The sequence below is a fragment of the Chrysochloris asiatica genome, unplaced genomic scaffold (assembly GCF_000296735.1).
Source record: "Chrysochloris asiatica unplaced genomic scaffold, ChrAsi1.0 scaffold00095, whole genome shotgun sequence".
Classification (NCBI taxonomy): domain Eukaryota; kingdom Metazoa; phylum Chordata; class Mammalia; order Afrosoricida; family Chrysochloridae; genus Chrysochloris; species Chrysochloris asiatica.
In genome coordinates this window covers 1,695,184-1,719,130 of record NW_006408613.1, presented here as the reverse complement: position 1 = coordinate 1,719,130, position 23,947 = coordinate 1,695,184, and the positions used below count along the sequence as shown (strand labels likewise).

General features: G+C 37.7%; 1 pseudogene; it reads left to right on the top strand.

Moving 5' to 3' along the window:
* Positions 1–11,210: 11,210 nt before the first annotated feature.
* Positions 11,211–23,947, top strand: part of LOC102822590 — a 34,529-nt pseudogene continuing 21,792 nt past the window's right edge.

Below are 23,947 nucleotides of genomic sequence, written 5' to 3'. Positions count from 1 at the left end.
TGACCCAGTAGAATGTGATATTAACAGCATCATTAATATCACATGTAAGTAAAATTTTGTTGAAGATAATCTTTTAAAAACAGTTGTAAGCAGTATATTGACAAGAAGCTACCAGAAATTGAAGCTGGATTCAGAGGAGGACATGGAATGAGGGATACCATCGCTGACATCAGATGGATCTTTACTAAAAGCAAGGAATACCATAAAGAAGTTTGCCTGTGTGCTATTGGCTATGCAAAGGCATTTAGCAACCAAAGTTATGTTACCTGCATATAACAGATTTTCAAATTAGCTTTCATCTAATCCTGATGCCATGTTATTTTTCACATAGTCCAGCTTCTCAAATTATTTTCTCAGCAAACGAAAAAGTATGGTGAAAGGATACAATCATGATCCACACCTTTCCTGATTTTAAACCATTCAGTATCCCTTTGTTCTGATCAAATGACTGAGCCTTGGTCTATATATAGGTTCCACAAAAGCACAATGAAATGTTCTAGAATTCCCATTCTTCACAATGTCATCCACAGTTTGTTATGATCTACACAATCTGAGTAATAGAAGTTGCGGGAAGATGTTGATAAGATTGTATGATTCAATTGTGAGTGATTATTAAGAGGGTTGATTGTGATTGTAAAAAAAAATGGATCTCTAATGTGGAGATTGGTCAATTTTATCATTCTGCTTTGTGTAATTATCTCAGAAGCAGAAATGGGGAAAGGAATCTCCTTCCATCTGAAAAGAAAAGCTAGAAGTGGAGCATGTCCTTTGGACCTCAAGATCCCTGTGTATTGAACCTCCTCAATCTAGGGACAAAGAGCTGTGACACCACAGAGGAATGGCAATAGCAGAATCAAGAGCCAGAACACAAGACAGTGTGGAGGGCTTCCCAGTCCATGTGCAAGTAAATCTGAATGCCTTTAGGCAGGAGCCTTGCTTGTAGAATGTCTCCAAACACTCAGGAGAGCTAGGTTTGGTGACACATACAGTTAGAAGTGAGTGTCTACAGGCTGAGGCTTATGGTGGAGTAGCTGCCCTTTGTACATTTATTAGAAATGCTAAAAATCTTTTTGTAAAATTACTGAAACAAGGCAGTGGCTTAAAAAATCTTTGTAAAATTGTGCTGGAGAGGCTGAGGTTCAGAGACAGACCTACCTGTCTGTGGGCGTGTCTGGGAAGAGACAGTCCTGACCAAAGAACTATGTCTTGGGCATTTCTAATTCTGAAAATAAGCACCTATTAATTTCCCTAATAAAACCCATAATCGTAAGTATTATCTGAGTTCTGTGTGGCCATTGGAATGAATTATCTAATCCAATTGAAAACTGCAGAGTGCTGTGAAAGACTCAGAAAAAGAGGTAGGTTAGAGGGTAGAGGTGTCTGACCTCTGCCCTTTAGGAATCCCCCTTGGACTGATGTAGACATTGATTCTTCCTCCCTCTGGTGAAGTCAGAGGGAGTCTGATATTTCCTTCATTTTTCGTTTTGTTTCTTCCAACTAGGAATCACTCAATTTGATTATCTTCAAATCTTCAATCCAGTCAAGTCATCCTCATACCCAGGAGGAAGATTACTGAATGTTATATGGGGCATGCAACAAACAATATGATGGACAAATTCTAAAGTGGTCCTATGATTCTTATCTCCTGTATTCATGCCCTTGTGTAACCTGCCCACCACCTCCAACCCTGAAAGTAGTTGAGACCTGGGACTTTCTTCTAACCAATAGATATAGAAAACATAATGGAATGTGATTATGTTACACAAAATTTATGGCAGGCAATGTGAAAGAATAATAATTTTTTTAAAGCTACCTATTTTTGAGGGTTAGGTCTTGTCAGATAATGCTGACTTTCTTCACTATCTTTAAGAGTTAATGACCATTTCAGGAAAGTCCACATGACAGGGAACTGAGCTGCCAGAAAGAAACTGAGGCCCTCCACCTAACAGCCCACAAGAAACAAAACCATATGAACATGGAAGTAGATTTTCACCCAGTTGAGTCTCAGATGTGGTTACAGGTCAGGCCAATATCTGATTGCAGGCTTGTGAGATCCTGAAGCAAGTAGTAGCTAAGCTATAATCAGACCTCAGATGCAAAGAATCCATGGGATAATAATGTATGTTTTTAAGCCAGTAAGTTTAGGGTAATGTTGTTATATAAGTATAGATAACTAATACAGAAAACTTTTACTTATTGTGACTTGGGACAAGATGTTGTTGTTAGGTTCCAGCACACAGCAACCTTATGTAAAACTACCTGGTCCTTTTCTCTAGTGATATGGATGTTGTTTATTGGTCCAATGTTGAGAATTTTTGTTTTCTTTACACTGAGGTGCAACTCATACAGAAGACTGTGGTCTTTGAGTTTCATCAGTAAGTATTTTAAGTCATCTTGCCTTCAGCAAGCAAGATTGTATCATCTGTATATCACAGGTTGTTAATGCGTCCACAGCACCTAACAACAACAACAACAAGATAATGAAAACAAAAATTTACCTTCCTATTGTTGTTATAGCTAAGTGTTATTGAGTTGATTCTGACTCATAGTGACCCTATGTAGGGTTTCCAAGGAGCAGCTGGTGGTTTTGAACCACTGACCCCTTCCTACCAGAGAAATACAAATTTTTAGCAAAAGCAATCTGTTTTACAAACAAACAAAAAAACAAAACATTTAACATTTTAAAGATTTAAAACAGCATTAAGAATACCTTATTAATGTTCTAGAAGCAAATAAGTCACTTGGCTTACAAAAAGAAATGTACAGAACAACGTTGTTGGGAATATGCATGCCATTTGATTCGTTGGCATAATTTATATATAATTTAGAAATCATTTCCAATCAGGGAAAGTCTCTCTCTCTATTTTTGTATTTATTTTTCTAATTTATTTTGTAGGCAATTCAGTTCTGTATGTTAAACCCACATTAAGGTTAGTCCCGAAAGAAAACTACCGCATCTGGTTATAGAACCATCTTCACTACAGTCAAAGAATCCCTTGATAACATTGCTAGATTAACCAGTAATTCCAAATAATGAGAACAATGATTAATAGTTATTTCAAATTGGTGCCCACTGTTATAAAAATTGGTTGGAATTTTTTCCTTTGCCAGGATTCTTAGCTCAAGAAGTAAAAAGTTTGATATAATCAAAATTTTACAGTGAATCAATAATGATGAGGTGGATAAAAATGAATGTAAAAGAGGAAGATGTGTTAAGAAAAAGCTCTCTTGATTTTACATTAGGAAATAAAGTATAACAAAAATTCAACCTTTGGGAAAGAAATGTACCTATTATGATTAAAAAAGAAATAAGCTGGTATCATGCAAACTACCTTCCTATTTGAAAATGAAAGAAGTGAATATTTTGCAGATGTACCTGCAATGCAGTACCAGATGGGCATTGAATTTTTAATCTTTAACATGTTCATCTTTGCTCTAAAACTATTTATTTCAGAGAACAGATTACAGAGTCTTATCTAAACTCTCATTCTCCTAAATCTTAGTTCTTGTCTTTAAACAAGTTGCTCGGTTCAGATATTTTTCACAGACCATCTCAAGCAGGCTTCAAAGCCCCAAACTAGAGTTAATTCCAGGACATAGAAACTGATGAGAGAGGCTACAAAGATGCTTCCAGTTCTTTTAAATAAAGAAATAATACAAGCAACCTTGCAAAGCCTCCTGTCTTTGCGTTCTACTGCATACAGTTCCCTGAATATGGCTTTTCCCATGACAAAGATTTCTATTTGGGTTGGTGCTGTAGGATCAGCACTGGTCTGTGAAGTATAAGGTCAGCAGTTCAAACCCACCAGCTGCTCCTTGGAAATGCTATACAAGGTCGCTATGAGTCAGAACCAACTCTATGGCACTTAACAACAACAATTCACAAAGTAAATTCCTCTTCTCCATTTTTGTCCCTCCTTTTTATCTTCTTTTTCCCTTTCCCTTTCTCTGTCTCTCCTGTTCTTCTTTTTAAAAATATTTGTCTGGATAATCTAGGGATCAAAAGATTGCTAATAGTGATTGAATCCTGGTGTGGTACTGTGGGCTAATGCAAAGCCATTTGAACTGCAAGGCTGGTGGTTCAAGCTCATCAGCTGCTCCTCGGAAACCCTATACAGGGTCGCTGCAGGTCAGGAGAAACTGACTCGACAGCACTTAACAATAACAGCAACTTATTATGAACCTCTACCCATACCAACAAATTAAAATTTATTAATTAAGGAGAAGATTTAGGAATGACTAAAGCATGCTGTGAGAGCTTTCTACAATAGAAATAATATTACTTGACTTATTTAGGTATTTCATTTAGAAGATCAGTTTAAACCATATCTTAACAATGTGACACCTACATAGAACCAAGTTATGAAGGGATGCCTGCTTCTAACCTTCATGGCTTCTGTGACATCCACTAAGCAGGACTTTTCAGGAAGCCCAGAAACTCGCTTATTTAGTTTCTACAGTCTATCCCTCACTTCCTCATTTGATTATCCAAGGAAACAAAAATCTAAATGCTTGTGAATATGTTTTATCATTGTCTTTTAAATTGGATTCTAATATTGTCAGTTTGAGAGAATGTGAAGTGTTTCCTGTATAGATTACATTTACAGTTATTGGTGGATGCTTTGGATAACTAGCACTACATTGAAGCCCACTCCTCACTTATTAACATAACTAGATTCCAAACACCAGATTTTTTTGGTAAAAACTGAAGTTATACAAAAATGAAGGATTATGATATCATTATATAAATGTCAAATTGTATCAATACATAACTGCCAAACATTGAGAATCATAGCCTAGCCAAGTAGACACATAACCTCAATCATCACAGCCAGCATTACTCTTGCCTCATACCTCAGTATTCATTACTGTGCAAAATAGTTGAATTGGGGGTTTTGTTTTGTTTTGTTTTACCATTGTTGTAATTGTGAAATATCAGATAATGAAAGTCATGAGCTATAAAGAGGTGGTAAGTGAGGAGTAGATGTAGTTGATCAAGGCTTCTTGTGTATTTACATGAATTCAGAAAATTTCTACATTTCCCTGAGACTTCCTATCCCTTCATTTCTCTCATATAAATGGGCACATACATTTTAGAAATCAGCTAAACACACTTGCCACTACTTGTCTGTCATCTTGTCACACTGTGGTGTTTACATGTTGTCGTACTGGAAGCTATGGCACCAGTATTTTAAATTCCAGCGGAGTCATCATTGTGGACAGGTTTCAGCAGTATTTCCAGACTTAGATAGACAAGGAAGGAGAGAGGGACCATTTCTGAATGCTTAACCACTGATAACCTTATGAATAGCAAAGGGAAATTGTTTGTTTCAAGTTGAAAGGTGCTCAAATTACTAATGGAGAGGAGCTGTCTCCTCAAAATAGAGTTGAGCTTAATGATGTGAATGGAGGAAAGCTTTTGGGACTTTCATTTACTGATGGGGCACAACTCAAAATGAGAAATAACAGCTGCAAATGTCAATTATAATCAGAACATGGGGTGTATGAAGTATGGATCTAGGAAAATTAGATATAGTCAAAAATGAAGTGGAACACAAAAAGATCAATATCCGAAGCAATAGTGAGCTAAAATACACTAGTGTTGGTCATTGTGAATCTGACAACGATAAGATTTAGTATTCTGATAATGAAAAATTGAAGAGGAATGGTGTTAAATTCATTGTCAAAATAGCATTTCAAGATCTACCTTAATGTACAATGTTGTCTGTGATAGGATAATATCCATATGTCTACAAGGAAGAGCAGTTAATAACAGTAAATTTGAAGATTTTTCAAATTTACATACCAACCACAGAAGCCAATGATGACGAAATTGAGGAATTCTATCAACTTCTTTGGTCTGAAATTGATCAATTATGTAATCAAGATGCATTGATAATTACTGGTGATTGGAATACAAATGTTGAAAACAAAAAGAAAGGATGAGAAATATGGCCTTGTGATAGAAATGATGCTGAAGCTCATATGATAGACTTTTGCAAGACCAATGACTTGTTTATTGGTAGTCTAGTGACGTATACATTGGGCTACTAATCACAAGGTCAGCAGTTCAAGTTAACAAGGCATTCCACAGAAGAAGGTTGAGGCTTTCTGCTCCCATAAAGATTTATAGTCTGGGAAACCCTATACAGGACTATGTCAGTCTGAATCAACTCAACAGCACACCAATTTTTTTTTTTTTCAACAAAAAAACATACAACTATACACCAGGTGGAATACACAGGAATCAAATGAACATCAATGGGAAGAGATGATGGAGAAGCTCAATATTATCAGCAAAAACAAGGCCAGGGACAGACTGTGGAACAGACCATCAATTGCTCATATACAAGTTTAAGCTGAAGCTGAGGAAACTAACACAAGTTCATGAGAGCCAAAATATGACCTTGAGTATATCTCACCTGAATTTAGAGACAATCTCAAGAACAGATTTGATGCATTAGACACTAATGACTGATGATGAGAGGATGGCATCATGATCATCATATACAAGGAAAGTCAAAGTCATTAAAAAAACAGGAAAAAAGACCAAAATGGGTTTCAGAAGGAATTCTGAACTTGCTCTTTTTTTTTCCCCCCTTAATTCATGTTTTTTATTTGTAAATTTTTTTTCTCACTTCCCAGGGTCCTGTCACCAGTCATCAACATCATAGGCAGAGAACACAGAGAGTCTAGTTTTTGATCAATACCTTTAGCAGGTATGGATAACAGGAATAACTCCGGGAGTGTTATTTCTGGAGCCAACATTTCTGTTCCTATTTTTGTGCTTATCCTGTTTTGCACACATCACTGGATAATCTCTAGATTCTGAACTTGCTCTTGAGTATAGAGAAGTGAAGGCAATGGAAAGAAATGATGAAGTAATAAGCAGTCAAGTATTGTAATGAAATGTACAAAGACTTGAAGTTATAATACCAAAAGGGAAGAGCATGCTCAGCATTTCTCAAGCCGAAAGAACTAAAGAAAAAATTCAAGTTGTGACTTGCAATTTTGAAGGATTCTATGGACAAAATATTGAATGATGTAGGAAGAGTCAAATGATGATGGAAGGAATATAGTCACAATACCAAAAAGAAATGGTAGATGTTCAATCAGATCAAGTAGGAGCATATGACCAAGAGCCAATGGCACCGAAGGAAGAAGACTAAGTTGTACTGAAGACATTAGGAAAAAACAAGGCCCCAGAATTTGGCAGAATACAAATTGAAATCTTTCAACAAAGTCATGCAGCGCCGTAGGTGCTCACTCATCTATGACAAGAAATTTGGAAGACACTACCTAGCCAAAGAAAGATGACCCAACAGAAAGTGGAAATCATTGAATAATATCATTAACATCACATAACAAATAAAACTTTGCTGAAGAAAATTCAAAAAGTTTCAGTAGTACATTGACAGAGAGCTGTCAGAAATTCAACCTAGATTCAAAAGAGGACTTACATTTTTTTATATCACTGCTGATGTCAGATGGGTTTTGGCTAAAAGCAAAGAATACCAAAAAGATGCTTACTAGTTATTTATTTAAAGGCACTCAACTGTGTGGATCATAACAAACCATGGATAACATTGAGAAGATTGGGTATTCCAGAACATTTAATTGTATTCATGAGGAAGCTTTACACAGACCAAGATACAGTCATCAAAACAAAACAAGGGGATACTGAATGGTTTAAAATCAGAGGTTGTGTGTACTAGGGTTGTATCCTTTCACCTCAATACTTACTCAGGCTTCTAAGGAAATAATCCAAGAATATGGATTATTTGAAGAATGTGTGGCATAAAGATTGGAGCAAGAAAACTCATTAACAACATGCAATATGCAGATGATACAACCTTACCTTCTGAAAGCAAAGAGAACTTAAAATACTTACTGATAAAGATCAAAGATTATAGCCTTCAGTATGTATTTCTCCTCATTGTAAGGGAAATAAAAATCTTCACAACTGAACCAGTAAATAACATTATGATAAGTGGAAAAAAAGATTGCAGTTGTCAAACACGTAATTTTCCACAATCAACACTCATGGAAACAACACTCAAGAAATCAAACAATATATTGCATTAGGCAATCACTGTATTAGACTTTATTCATGTGTTAAAGAGCAAAGATGTCAGTTTGAGGACTAAAGTGTACCTGACCCCAGCCAAATATTTTCAATCTGTGCATATGCAGATGAAAGTTGGACAATGACTAAGGAAGTCGATAGGAGAATTGATGCATTTGAATTATGGAACTAGAGAGGAATGTTTAAAGTATCATGGACTGCCAGATGAATTAACAAATCTGTCTTGGAAGAAATAAAGACAGAATGCTTCTTAGAAGTGAGAATGGCAAGACTTCATTTCTTGTACTTTGGACATGTTATTAGGAAGGGACTGGTCCCTGAAGAAAGACATCATGCTTCATAAAAAAAAAGAGGACCCCCTCCCCCCCCAATGAGATTGGTTGACACATTGGCAGCAACATGGGCTCAAATGTAACAACAGTTGTGAGGATGACTCAAGACCAGGCAGTGTTTCATTCTACTGTGAATGGTTTTGCTATGATTCAGAACCAACTTTACTGCATCCAATAATAACAAACAATACAGTTGGTTTTAATAATTTCAGTTAGAAATTAAAACACCTTGTCCTCAATTCAAGAAACTGAATGAAAAAGAAATTTCTCTTCTCAAAATTCTAGCAAAATCAATATCTAATTTAGAATGAGATTATCTGCAGTGGCCACTACAAAGGGCAGGTTCTTTGCCAGGAAAATACTGGATGTTCATTTATTTGGTTTTGTCCTGTATAGTGTTTTAATTGTGTAACTAACAAACTCCTGTGGGAAGTAATTAAACTAAAAGTCTTAAACATACGAAGACATATCATAGATATCACTAACAATCTTTTATATAAATGAAAACTGTCTACAAAAGTAATAAATGTATACTATAACAAAATCATGAAGAATGGTTTGTTATATGAATTGACAGTTTTAAATCATCCCATAAATTGCTATACCCATTTTTCTAGGTCAGTGGTTTTCAATCTTTATCATAAGTGTGATGGTGAGGGCATTAGGGGGTCATAAATGATACTATGACTTTGAGGTAGTCAAGATATCTATCTGGGTTTTAGCTTTTAAAATCTGTATAAGGTAGACATTAAAGTAGGACAGTTTTTCTAAGACTTTAGGTATAGACATAAATCTGGAGGACTTTTAAAACAGATGTCTGGGCCGCCGCATTCCTAGAGTTTCTGATTCAGTAAATCTACAGTGGACTGGAGAATGAACTTCTAACAAGTTCATTGTGATGCTGATGCTATGGCACTTTGAGAATCCTATTCCAGAAACTATGTTAAAGAGTGATCAAAAGAAGACCATTAATTGCTTTTAAGAGATCATTAATTTTAGTAGGTCAATTAACAATTCACATACCAAAAATTCACTAGGCATACATATGTAATTTTTTTGATCATCACCCATCTGTCAGTTTGTTGTACTGTAGTCACATGTGTGCTGTTATGCTGGAAATTGTACTATTGGTATTTAAAATACCAGCAGGGTCACCCAAGGTAGACAGGTTTCAGTGCAGCTTTCAGACTATGATGGACTACGAATTTCAGAATTAATGACATAACCTACCCAATGAAAACCCTATGCATCACAAAAAGTTTTGTCTGATACAGTTCTGGAAGATGCTTAAAATCAAATAAAATTTTGTTGGAAATGATAATCAGTATGAACAACAAAGCAGTACATAATAATGTATACAAATTTAGGTTTCAACCAACTGAATTCAGAGAAATGGAAGTTTGAGGTGGCTGTGGTGACCAAGGTGAATTCAGATGGAGGGGAAACTTGCACAGGATGTTGAAAGACAGAGGAGTTTCTCTATTTTTTTGTGACTGCATTAAGTTTGAAAGAAGTCTAAAGCAAAAAAGGTTTTTCTTCGTTATTGCTCTCAAACATATCTTATGGTGTTAGTTGAGTGTTGTTAGGTGTAATTGAGTTGGCTCCAACTCATAGTTACCCCTTGTACACCAGAATGAAACACTACTCAGTTCTCTGCTATTCTCACAATTGTTCCTATGTTTGAGCCCATCGTTGGCAGCCATTGTATCAAGCCATCTCATTGAAGATCTTTCTCTTTTTCGCTGACCCTCTACTTTACCAAGCATGGTTTCCTTCTCCAGGGACTGGTCTCTCCTGATAACATGTCTAAAGTATGTGAGATAAAGTTTTGACATGCTTGCTTCTAAGAAGCATTCATTCTGGCTACACTTCTTCCAAGAAAGATTTATTCTTTCTTCGGCAGTCCATAGTATATTCAGTGTTTTTCACCTGTAATTCAAAGGCATCAAATTCTTCTTTATTCTTCCTTATTCATTCTTTAGTTTTCACAACAAGCCTATGAGGTGACTGAAAATATCTTAGACCTCTAAGTGGCATCTTTGATTTTTAACATTTTAAGGAGGTCTTTTGCAGCAGTTTTGCCCAAAGCAGTAGTACATCATTTCATTTCTTGACTGTTGCTTATGCCACTGGTGTTTCAAATACCAGGAGGGTCACTCATGGTGGACAGTTTTCAGCAGAACTTCAAGACTAAGACAGACTAGGAAGAAGAAAGATCCACTCCACTTCTGGAAAATAAGTCAACTGAAAACTTAGGAATATCAGTGAAACATTGTCTGATATAGTATCAGATTTGATGCCTTGAACACTAATATTAAATGACTGACTTAATTAAATTGGTGGGGGAGTCTCTAGTTGATAAATGCCTGTAGGTATAAAGATATTTTCTTTTTTTTAATATAAAGATCTTTTTAATTGCATTCTATAGCTTTCCTTTTATTTTGTGTCTAAGAACCTCAAGGAACATTACAAGCATCTTTGCTCTAAAATTTTGCTCTAAGAAAGCTAATATCATTAAGCCTCTTTTATAAATATAAAATAGAGGCTGCATGATTAAAGCCCTTCTCATGGCCAATTCTTCACTTGGTGTGGGCTATAGGGAATGTTTTCCCTGGAACAGCCCCAGAAGAGACTCCTGCCTACAAGGCCTCCAAACCCCTGCCCACCCTGCGTCATGCCTCTCAGGAAAGCCTTTTCCTTCCTGTCCACTCAAGAGTAATGCTCTCTTAAAGGCCCTCCAAGTGAGTGTAAAAGTTGATGGGAATAGTTCTTCCACCACTGCTGCCACCACCATGTTCCTAGTGATCCCTGAGAAGTTCCAGCATATTTTGGTAGTATCCCACACTAACATTGATGGGCAGCAGAAAATAGCCTTTGCTAGCACTGTCACTGAAACTGTGAGACAAATATATGATCATGTGTTGTGGACAAAAGCAGACAACGATTTCACCAAGAGAGTAGGAGAGCTCACTGAGGATGAGGTGGAGTGTATGATCCCCATTATGCAGAATCCATGCCAGTACATGATTTCAGACTGGTTCTTAAAACAGACAGGAAGACATGAAGGAAGGAAATGATCTGGATAACAAATTCCATGAAGCCCTGGAGCATGAAAGAAGATTCAGGCCTACAGAGGACTACACCACTTTTGGGGACTTTTATGTTCAAGGCCAACCCACCAAGATTGCTGGTTGCCATGGCTGTATCATGAACTCAATGTGTCCAAGAAGAAATTAAACTTTAGGTCTAGCCTATTAAAAAATCAAATTGACGACATCTGTGGTAAGAAATGGTAGAAAAGCTCCATATCATTAGACAAAACAAAGCCAGAGGCAGACTCTGGAACAACCCATCACCAATTGCTCATATTCAAGTTCAGGCTGAAGCTGTAGAAAATTAAAATAAGACCATGCGAGCCAAAATATGACCTAGAAAATATGCCACCGGAATTTAGGGATAATTTCAAAACAGATTTGATGAATTAGATTCTAGTGATCAAAGACCAGAAGAGTTTGTGGGATGACATCAAGAACATCATACATCTCATAAGAAAGAAAAAGGTCATTAAGAAAGCAAGAAAGAAGAAAAAGACAAAAATTGATTTCTAAAGAGACTCTGAAACTTGCTCTCCAGCATAGGGATGCTAAAGCAAATGGAAAAAATGAAGAGGTAACAGAGCTGAACAAAAAATTTCAAAGATCAGTTCAAGAAGACAAAGTCAATTATTAAAATGAAACGTGCAAAAATCTGGAGTTAGACAACCAAAAACAGGCTCAGCATTTCTCAAACTGTGGGAACTGAAGAGTAAATTCAAGCTTCACCTTGCAATACTGAAAATTCTACTGGGCAAAATATTGAATAATGCAGAAAATATTTTTAAAAGATGGAAGGAATAGACTGAGGCACTGTACCAAAAAGCAATGGTTGATAATCAACTATTTCAAGACATAGTATATAATCAAGAACCAATGGTACTGAAGGAGGAAGTCCGCACTGCACTGGAAGCATTGGAAAAGAACAGGAATCTGGGAACTCATGGGATACAAATAGAAATCTTTCAACAAACTGATGCAGCATTGGAAGCACTCACTTATGTATGTCAAGAAATTTGGAATACAGCTCCCTGGCCAACTAGTTGGAAGATATGCATATTTCTGCGGATTCCAGACAGAGGTGATCCAACAGAATGCAGAAATCATAGGTCAATATCACTAATATCACATGCAAGTAAAGTTTTGCTAAGGATAATCCTTACAGGGAGGATAAACAGGGAGCTGCCAGATAAACAGGGAGCTACCAGAGGTTCTGGCCAGATTCAGAAGAAGACATGGACGAGGGATATCATTGCTGACATCAGATGGATCTTGATTAAAAATAGAGAATAACAGAAAGATGATTACCTGTACTTTATTGGCTATGCAACAAAGCTTTCAATTGTGTGGATCATGACAAACTATAGACAACTTTGGAGAGAATGAGTGTTCTGGAACACTTAATTGCGGTCATGGAGAAATCGTACATAAACGAAGAGGCAGTCATTCAAACAGAACAAAGGAACATGGAATGGTTTAATATTAATCATTGTGTGTGCCAGTGTTACATTCTTTCACCATACTTATTCAGTCTGTATGCTGAGCAAATAATCTGAGAAGCTGGATTATATGAAGAAGAACATGGCATCAGAATTGGGAGGAAGATTCATTAACAACCTGCGATATGCAGATGATACAACCTTGCTTGCTGAAAGTGAGGAGGACATGAAATACTTGCTGATGAAGATCAAAGACCACAGCCTCTGCTATGGGTTACACCTCAGTGTAAAGAAAACAAAAATACTCACCACTGGACCAATAAATAAAATCAAGATAAGTGGATAAAAGATTGAAGTTGTCAAAGACTTCATTTTGCTCAGATCAACCATCAACACTCAGCAAATCTGCTACACATGACCTCTTTAAAGTGTTCAAGACCAAGTATGTCAGGTTGTCAAACACTTCATTTTTCTTGGATCAACCATCAACACTCATGGAAGCAGCAGCCAAGAAATCAAATGATGTATTGCATGAGGCAAATCTGCTGCACAAGACACTTTAAAAGATGTCAGCTTGAGGACTTAAGGTACACCTGACCCAAGCTATGGTATTTTTAATAACCTCGTAAGCATGTGAAAGTTGGATGAATAAAGAAAACCACAGAAGAATTGATGCATTTGAAGCATGACAACAATTGTGAGGTTAGCCTAGGACCAGGCAGTGTTTTGTTATGTTGTGCATAGGTTCGCTAAGAGTCTGTACTGACTCAGTGGCACCTAACAACAACACATGTATCTGAAAGTTGGACAATGAATAAAAAAGACCATAGATGAATTGATGCATTTGAGTTATGATGTTGAAGAAAAGTATTAAAAAGTACCATGGATTGCTAAAAGAATACACAAATCTGCTTTGGAAAAAGTGCATCAAGAAGTCCCCTTAGAAACCAAGATGGCCAGACTTCATCTCTCATACTTTGGACATATTATCAGGTGAGAGAAGGACATCATGGTTGGGTCATAGAAAAAGAGGAAGACACCCAATGAGGTGGATTGCCATGGTGAGGACCAGTGGGTTCAAGTGTGCCAATGATTGTGAGGTTTGCCCAGGACCAGGCAGTGTTCATTCCATTGTGCAGAGTCACTATGAGTAGGCACCAATCCAACGGTACCTAATAAAAACAATACACCTTCAAAGGTGTCCTGGTGTGGAGCTGTAGGATAAGCACTGGACTGCTAACCACAGGTCGATGGTTCAAATCCACTAGGTCATCCATGGAAACCCCATTCAGGGTCACTGAGTCAAAACTGACTTAATGTCACTTAACAATAACAACACACCTTCAAAAAATTATGGGTATTGCAAAAATAATGATATAAACCATTTCTCCCACAGCTCTCTACTCAACTAGGTTCAATAATTCATTACAGTGGCCACATTGAACTAGTACATCATAATTATAGTTATGGGTTTTATTAGGGAAGTTGGCATTGTTGTTAGGTGCTGTCAAGCGGGTGCCAATACACAGTGACTTTATGCACAACAGAGTGAAGCATTGCCTGACCCTGCATCAACCTCACAATCGCTACTACGCATGAGCCATTGCTGCTGCCACTTTGCTAATTCATCTTGTTGGATGTCTTAACACTTTTTCGCGTATCTTCCACTTTACTAAGCATGATGTCCTCTCCAGGGAATGGTCCCCTTTGATAGTATGTCCGAAATATGAGAGACTGAAATTTGGCCATCTTGGCTTCCAAGGAGCATTTTGGCAGTATTTCTTCCAACACAGATTTGTTTCTTCTTTTGGTGGTCTATGGTACTTTATATTCTCCTCCAACACCCATAACTCAAATGCATCAATTCTTCTATGGTCAGCTTAATTCATGGACCAACTATCACATATATATGAAGTTATTGATAATGCCATTGCTTGGGTCAAGCACACCTTGGTCCTCAAACTGATATTTTTGCTATTGAACACTTTAAAAGAGATCTTGTGCAACAGATTTGATTTATGCAGTACATCATTTGATTTCTCTGACTGCTGCTTTGATGAATGTTGGTGGTGGATTCCAGTAAACTGAAGTCATCAAGAATGCCAATCTGTTCTCCATTTATCTTGATGTTATTTATTGGTCAAGTGGTGAGGAGTTTTGTTTTCTTTGCATTGAGGTGCAATTCATACCGAAGGCTGGGTCTTCTTTATCAGTAATTATTTAAGTCTTCTTCACTTTCAGCAAGCAAGGTTATAATATCTGCATATTGCAAGTTGTTAATGAGACTTCCTTCAACTCTGATGCCATGTTTTTGTTAATATAATCCAGCTTCTTGTTTATTTGCTCAGAATACAGATTGAATAAGTATGATGAAAGACTGTAACAGTGGCACTCACCATTACTAATTTCAAACCATTTGACATTCCCTTGTTCTGTTCAAACAACTGCCTCTTGGGCTATGCACAGGTTCCTCATGAGCACAATTAAGTGTTCCAGAATACTCATTCTCCACAATGTTGTTTATAGCGTTTCATGGTCTACACAATTATGCATTCAATAAAGCACAGGTAAACATCTTTCTAGTATTCTCTGCTTTCAACCAAGATCTGGCATCAGCAATGATATCTTTCATTCTGCATTCTCGTCTGAATCTGTCTTGAACCTGTGGCATTTCTCTGTCAATGCCCTGTTGCAGTCATTTTTAGATTATCTTTAACAAAATTTTACTTGCATGCAATATTAATGATATTGTCCTATGATTTCCACATAGGACACTTCTCTTTGGAATGGGCACAAATATGGATCTCTTTTAGTCAGTTGGCCAAGTAGCTGTCTTCCAACTTTCTTGGCATAGATGAGTAAGCGCCTCCAGTACTGCATCAGTTTGTTGAAATATTTCATTTTGTATTCTATCTATTCCAGAATCCTTGTTCTTTGCCAATGTCATCAGTGAAACTTGGATTTCTTAATTCAGTTTCATTGGCTCTTGGTTGAACATAAAATATTACTTTGTGGTACAATGACTGTGTGTAATCCTTCCATCTTCTTTTGATACTTTCTGCATCATTCAGTATTTTGCCCATAATATCCTCTAATATTGCATGGCAAGGCTTGAAGTTTTTCTTCAGTTCCCTCAGCTTGAGAAATGCTGAGTGTGTTCTTCTCTTTGGTTTTCCAACTCCAGATCTTTGTACATTTCATTATATTTGACTTTGTTTTCTCAAGCTAACATTTGAAATTTTCGTTTTGCTCTTTTACCTCCTCATTTCTTCCATTTGCTTTAGCATCACCATGCTGGAGAGCAAGTTTCAGAGTCTCTTCTGACATTTATTTTTGTCTTTTTCTTCTTAATGACCATTTTATTTCTTCTTGTATAATGTTTTTGATGTCATCCTACAACTCTTCATGTCTTTGGTCACTAATGTCTAATTCATCAAATCTGTTTTGAGATGATCTCTAAATTCAAGTGGAATGTGTCCAAGGTTATATTATGGCTCTCGTGGACCTGTTTGAATTTTCTTCAGCTTTTGCCTGAATTTGCATATGAGCAATTGATGGTCTGTTCCAGTCTGCCCCAGGTCTTGTTTTGACTACTGGTATGGAGTTTTCCAAAGGAGCTCTGGTAGCATAGTGGTTACGAATCGGGCTGCGAACCTCAGGGTCAGCAGTTCGAAACTACTAGTTGTTCCGCGGGAGAAAGATGAGGCTTTCTGCTCCCGTAAAGATTTACAGCCTTGGAAACCCTGTACAGGGTCGCTATGAGTCGAACCGACTCCACGGCACATAACAACAACAACAACATGGAGTTTTCCAAGGAGCTCTGGTAGCGTAATGGTTAGGAATTGGACTGTTAACCTTTTAATTACCAGCTGTTTCATGGGAGAAATGTGAGGCTTTCTGCTCCCATAAAGATTTACAGCCTTGGAAACACTGTACAGGGTTACGATGAGTAAGAACTAACTCCACAGCATGTAACCACCACCACCACCACCATGGAGCTTTTCTACCTTTCTTCCCACAGATGTAGTCAATTTGTTTTCTGTGTATTCCATCTGAAGAGGCCCATGTGTATAATCATCTTTTGTGTTTAAAAAAGCTATTTGGAATGAAGAAGTTATTGGTCTTGCAAAATTCTAACATGCAATCCCCAGCATTATTTCTATCACCAAGGCCATATTTTTAAATTACTGATCCTTCCTCTTTGTTTCCAACCTTTGCATTCCAATCGCCAGTAATTGTCCATACATCTTGATTGCATGTTTGATCAAGTTCAGACTGTAGAAGTTGGTGGTTGTTGCTGTTAAGTGCTGTCAAGTCAATTCCAAGCCATAGTGACCCTGTTTAGGGTTTCCAAGGAGCTTCTGGTGAGCTTGAACTGCTGACTCTGAGGTTCAAACTGACTTTGCAGTTCAATGCACTAACCAACAGCATCATACCTTCAATTTCATCATCTGGCTTTAGTGCTTGGTGCATTTACTTAAAGAATAATTGTACAAACTGGTCTTCCTTATAGGTGTATGGATATTATTGTATTGCAAACAACATTGTGCTTTAAGATAGATCTTGAACTGTTCTATTTAATGATGAATGTAATGCTATTCCTCTTCAATTTGTCATTTTTGGCGTAATAAACTATGTAGTTTTTAGATTCTAAATGACCAATACCAGTCCATTTCCTCTCACTAATGCCTAGTATATGGATGTTTGTTCATTCTATTTTTCACAACTTCCAGTTTTACTAGATTCATACTTCATACATTCCGTGTTCTGGTTACTAATAGATACATACAACTGTTTATCCTCATTTTGAGTTGGGCCCCATCAGCAAATGAAGATTCCAAAAGCTTTACTCCATTCACATCATTACAGTTTAATCTACTTTGAGAAGGTAGCTCTTCCCCAACCTTGTTTTGTGTGCCTTCCATGCTGAGGGGCTCATTTTTCCACTATATCTGACAGTATTCTGATGTTCTTCATCATGTTTCAATATGCAATATTCTGGTGCTGACACTGTTCCACTGCTATTTATAAACTTTTCAGTGACTACATATTCTCATCTGAAACCCATCCACCATGGGTGATCCTGATGGTATTTAAAATACTGGTGGCATAGTTTCCAGAATCACAGGAACACACAAGCACCACAGTACAGCAAACTGACAGATGAGTGGTAGATTAAGGAAGATAACAGGCTACAATTCATGGTCAAAACTGCTCATGGCATAGTGGTAGATTAAGGAAGATAACAGGTTACAATTCATGGTCAGAACTGCTCATGGACAACCACACTTCAGCCATGACCACAGGCAGCCCTCTCTCTGCCCAATGTTACATAGCTCTTTGATGGCTGCTGATAAATGCCCATACGACACACCACTCCACCATAAGTCTCAGCCCGATAGTACAGGGCTCTAAATTCATGGGTCAGCAAAACTAGTCCCCAACCCTCACTAAGTGCCTGGAGGCACCACACTTTGAAAACAAGCCTCCTGCCCAAAGTCACTCAGTTTTGCTTGCTCCTTGGGCTGGGAAGCCCAACATTCTGTCTTGTGCTCTGGTTCTTTGTTCTGCTGCTTCTCCTCTGCCACTTCTCCATTGTCACAGCTTTTTGTCCCTGAAGAGGTTCAAGGGTCTCAGTGCCCAAAAGACACAGTCCACTCCTAGCCTTTTTTTTTAAAAAAAATAGTAGTGTGATATTCCTCCTCCTGCTTCTGAGATGGTTGATTTTATGCTATGTTAGAGTTTCAAGTTTTTACAATTACAATGAACTATATTAACATACACAGTTGAATCCTGTCATCCTGTTAGTGTCTTCTCCCATCTTCTCTTAACCAGATTTAGCAAGCCAAAAATATCTGATGGAAGTTACATACTATGGCTAAACGAGAAATTAAATAATACACTCACTGCAGGTACATTTTTTGTGAAGTTTTATTATTTTTTTTAAATAGAAGACTTTGTATGAGAAATTCTATGCTGCTACTTTTTTTCCCTGATTTTCATTCAGAAGTAGTTTAGTTTACAATGGAAGATGACATTTCTTTAGGTCCAGGATCCAAATATTAACTCCAAAACTAATGCTAAAATGGCAAACATTGGAATTTAAGAATTTTTAGTTAATTCACCCTTTTTCTGTCCTCTCCCCATCTTTAGTTTCCAAAAGGAAAATGTTTGTATTTTTTATTCCTTTAAATTACAGGAAGGGAACTATTTGATCTGTAACTAGATTTTGGTTGTTATATAAACTTATGAGTGAATTTTTACACTCACAAAGGGAATCTTTAGAATAATGGCTGTAAACTGCAAATAGATTTGATTTTATACTTTTCTTTAAGTACTGTAATTATGTTAGAACATAGCTACTGTTTAGCTATTTAACATCAAAGAGTGCAAAGGCAAGGCCTCCCAATGGGAGCTTGATTCACAACTGATCTTCCCCTGCAGCAGGCCAGCTGCAGAATCATCTTACCCTTACCGGTGCATTCACAACATTATAATTAGGGTGATGTCAGTATTTCCGTGGAAAACCTTTCATTTCAGGTGTTTGGTAGTCTGCTTTTAACATTTCCCTAAGATTGATACTTGGTACAAAAATTTTATAGGTAAGTACTTGATCTAGGAAGCCAACCTTTGTAAGTCTGTATTGCTGTGGGTGAATGTGCTGGACTGCAAGGTCAGTTTGAGCTGCAAAGTCAGTGGTTCAAGCTCACCAGTTGCTCCTATGAAACCCTATACAGGGTCGCTATGAGTTAGAACTAACTCGACGGCACTAACAACAACAACAAATTAAGGATATAAATCTGAATCTGCCACAAGAATTTTGTTTGTTAGGAACAGGAAACTTGACTTTTATTATGTCACTTAGCAGGAATTTTTATTATTGCAGTTAACAAAAAGTCTCCAGTTAACCATCATCAAGAAAAATGGTTCTTCCCATCTTTTCATTTTTCAGCTTTGCCACCGTCAGTCAATTTGCTTGGTTCTTGGGGCTGTTCTTATGGTTTTAGGATGGGTGCTGAAGTTGTAGACAAAATAAGAGATGCATTTTGCCATAAGTCCTCCCTTTTTATAGATAAGAAGACTTTTCACAGGCCCCTCCTCACTAAGTTTACCTGAGGTTCCACTGATCTTGATCGAGTCCCATGCCCATGATTAAATCACCTTACAGAGAGTGAAATGGGATGGCCTCAATGATTCAAAATTCCCAGTATTCACCCCTGAACTGAAGCTAAACCACTGCCCATCATTACAGGGGTAGTTAACTGCTGAACAAACCAATAATAATACCTGAACAAACCAATAATAAAACCATATATAACCAATAATAATACCTGCCCATAAGACTAGTCTTCCAAGTCTATGCCCTCTTCTTGCCAGGCAACTATGAGTGTGACAAGTAAGATCTTAGTGCAAGACTGACAATGCCCTGGTTTTTGTTGGGGAAAAGAGGGGTGCTTTTATTGGTCATGGATATATGCAGTGTCCTAGTCACTTGGAGTTGCCGCATTAGTCTTTCATGTTCAAGATGTCATGTATATTTTTGGTATTTATAACTTATAATATCTAAGAATGGATTGATCTGATTAATATATACTTTCCAAAGCATTGCATGTAATTTTGAGGAGAAAGCATTCAAAGCAATTAACTCACAAAAACACTTAGTAGTCTGTAAAATTTTCATTATTTGACTAAACTTCCAAGTAATGGAAGTCAGAACTGACTCCACGGTGCTTAACAACAGCAACAATAACAACAATGAGATCCCTGTGAGTCAGAACTGACTCAGTGGCAGTGAGTTTGATGTTTTGGTTTGATGAGTTCAAAGTCTAGATAGATATTCCAAGAGAATCTCATTTTTAATAGGCAGAGCTCTTCAAAAAGACATAAGGGTATGGTGAGCAGAATTGTTGTGTGAATTGACTCATTTAAATCTATCCAGTCAATTAATACTTATTATCCAACCCATCTTTTCCATGAAAGGTACCAAACTAAATTTAAATCACAATATGAATAAGAGAGTGTTTTATTTCCCAAATACTCACAGTATACTAGGAAACACAGTTACCAAAATAACAACATTGTGGTAAGAGCTATAAAGTTTGCAAGTATAAAGAAGCTCTTATCATTATTTGGAGATTTTTATAGTGTGCAGAAATTTGACCGGGCACCAAAACCCAAATCAAATCCACTGCTGTTGAGACAATTCTGACAATCCTATTGGACAGAGTAGAACTGCCCCATATGGTTTCCAAGACTATAATCCTTATGGAAGCACACTGTGGAGGCAGTGTCTGACATCCTCCAGCTTTACAAGGAGAAGGAAAATCACCAGCCCAAGTTGATCCCTATGAGGTTGAAGTCAGACAAGCCTCCGCCCTCTATCCTTCTCTATCCTATGCTGACACAAACCATCCTTCTCACAGCACTATACTTATATACTGGGCTCAATAATCCATTGCCATGGCTACACAAAACTCACAGGTAATAGTTAACCATTATAAGGTTTGTTAGGGACTTTTCAGGGTACAATTCATGAACAGAAGACAATCCTTCAGGTCAGAGGGCATCTTCTACATATATGACTTGCTCTGGTCCTCAGCTTCTCAACCACATGATGCTGTGGCCTCTGTCTTGCTCAGGAAAGTGTTACAAAGTTCCTTTGTTGCTGTTGTTGAGTGCTGTCAAGTCAGTTCTGATCCATAGTGACCCTATATAGGATTTCCAAGGAGCAGCTGGTGGGTTTGGACTGCCAACCTTGTGGTTTGCAGTCCAGTGCTTATCCCACAGCACCACAACAGGAATCCAAAAGCTTCTTTAGCCCTGTCTATAAAGATTTACAGCCGTTGAAACCCTGTACAGGGTCGCTATGCATCGGAACCGACTCCACGGCACATAACAAAAACAATAAATGTCCAAAGAACACCCTATTCTGGAAGCCAGCCTCCTGCCCGAAGACACTCAGCTCTAATCACTTTGTGGACTAGGGAAGCTCACTGCTCTGTTCTGTCTCCTTTCTTGGTTCTGCTGTGGCCATCCCTGTTGCCACTGCTTCTCTGCCACTTCACCTCTCTGCTGCTTCTGCACATGGGGGTGTCAGAATCCAAAGAATGCACTCTGCTCATGGTGCTTCTTTCTTGGTGGCTGTGATACTTCCCATTCCTGCATCTGAGATGATTTATTGTAAATCCAAAGAGAAGGCAAAACTGACCAATCCCCATGTTAGATCTCCATACATTTTATTTGCATGATCCCACTTAGTCATATTCTTTCACCATACTTTTTCAACCTGTATGCTGAGCAAATAATCCAAGAAGCTGGGTTTTATGAAGAAAAACATGGCATCAGGATTGGAGGAAGACTCATTAACAACCTGTGATATGCTGATGATGCAACCTTGCTTGCTGAAAGTGAAGAGGACTTAAAACATTTACTGATGAAGATTAAAGAGGACAGCCTTCAGTATGGATTACATCTCAATGTAAAGAAAACAAAAATCCTCACCACTGAACCAATAAACAACATCGTATCAATGGAGAAAAGATTGAAGTTGTCAAGGACTTCATTCTTCTTGGATCAACTATCAACACTCACGGAAGAAGCAGTCAAGAAATCAAACGACGTATTGCATTAGGCAAATCTGCTGCATATGACCTTTTTAAAGTGTTGAAGAACAAAGATATCAACTTGAGGACTAAGGTGTGCCTGACCCAACTAATGGTATTTTCAATAACCTCACATGCATGCAAAAGCTGGACAATGAATAAGGAAGACCATAGAAGAATTGATGCTTTTGATTTACGGTGTTGGAGGAGAATATTGAAAGTGCCGTGGGCTGCCAAAAGAACCAATAGATCCATTTTGGAAGACGTGCAGCCAGAATGATCCTTGAAGGCCAAGATGGACACACTTTGTCTCTCATACTTCAAACATATTGTCAGGAGGCACCAGTCGCTGGAGAAGGATCTCATGTTTGGTAAGGTGGAAGGGTCAGAGAAAAAGAGGAATACCCCCAACAAGATGGATTGGCCAAGTGGCAGCATCAATGGACTCAAGCGTGGTAACAGTAGTGAGGTTGGCCCAGGATTGGGCAGTGTTTTGTTCTGCTGTGCAAAAGGTTGCTATGGGTAGGTGCCGACTCAATGGCACCTAACAACAATAACAAAACCTAGTTATTTAGTGGGAGTTATACAGACTATGGCTAAAAGAGTACCACAAAAAAAAACAGCAACAATGTGGTAAGAACTATAATAAAGAATTGCAAACACAGAGAAACCCTTACCTTTATTTGGAGATTTGTGGTATTTAGAAATCTGCCTAGGAACCAAACCCAACCCAGTGCCCTTGAGTAAATTTTGACTCATAACAATCCTAAATGACAGAGTAAAACTGGCTTATAGGGTTTCCAAGGCTGTAAATCTTTACAGAAAGAAACTGCTATGTCTTTCCCTGGTGGAGTGGCTGGTGGGTTTGAACTGCTGATCATTTGATTAGCATCCCAGAGTTTAAACCACTGTAGAGCGCCTGGACCAGGAACAGTCTTTAGAAATATACAGATTTATATCATCTAGTAGTCCTGGTGTGGCCTGTGAGTTAATGTGCTGGACTGCAAAGTCAGTTTGAACTGCAAGGGCAGCGGTTCAAGCTCACCAGTTGCTCCTTAGAAACCCAAACAGGTTTGCTATGAGTCAGACAGACTTGATGGCACTTAACAACAACAACAGTGGTTTTTTATGTCATTGGAAAAGTTATTAGCATAACATTAAACAATACAATGGCTGGATGAAAAATATGAATACAAATATATATATTCTCATTTTTATATATGTTATTGTTAAGTGCTATTGAGTCAATTCTGACCCATAGTGACCCTGTACTGTGTTCTTTATGGGAGCAGAAAGCCTCATCTTTCTCCCGTGAAACAGCTGGTAGTTTCAAACTGCTGACCTTAAGGTTCGCAGACCGATTACCAGAGCTCCTTATGTATATATATATATGTGT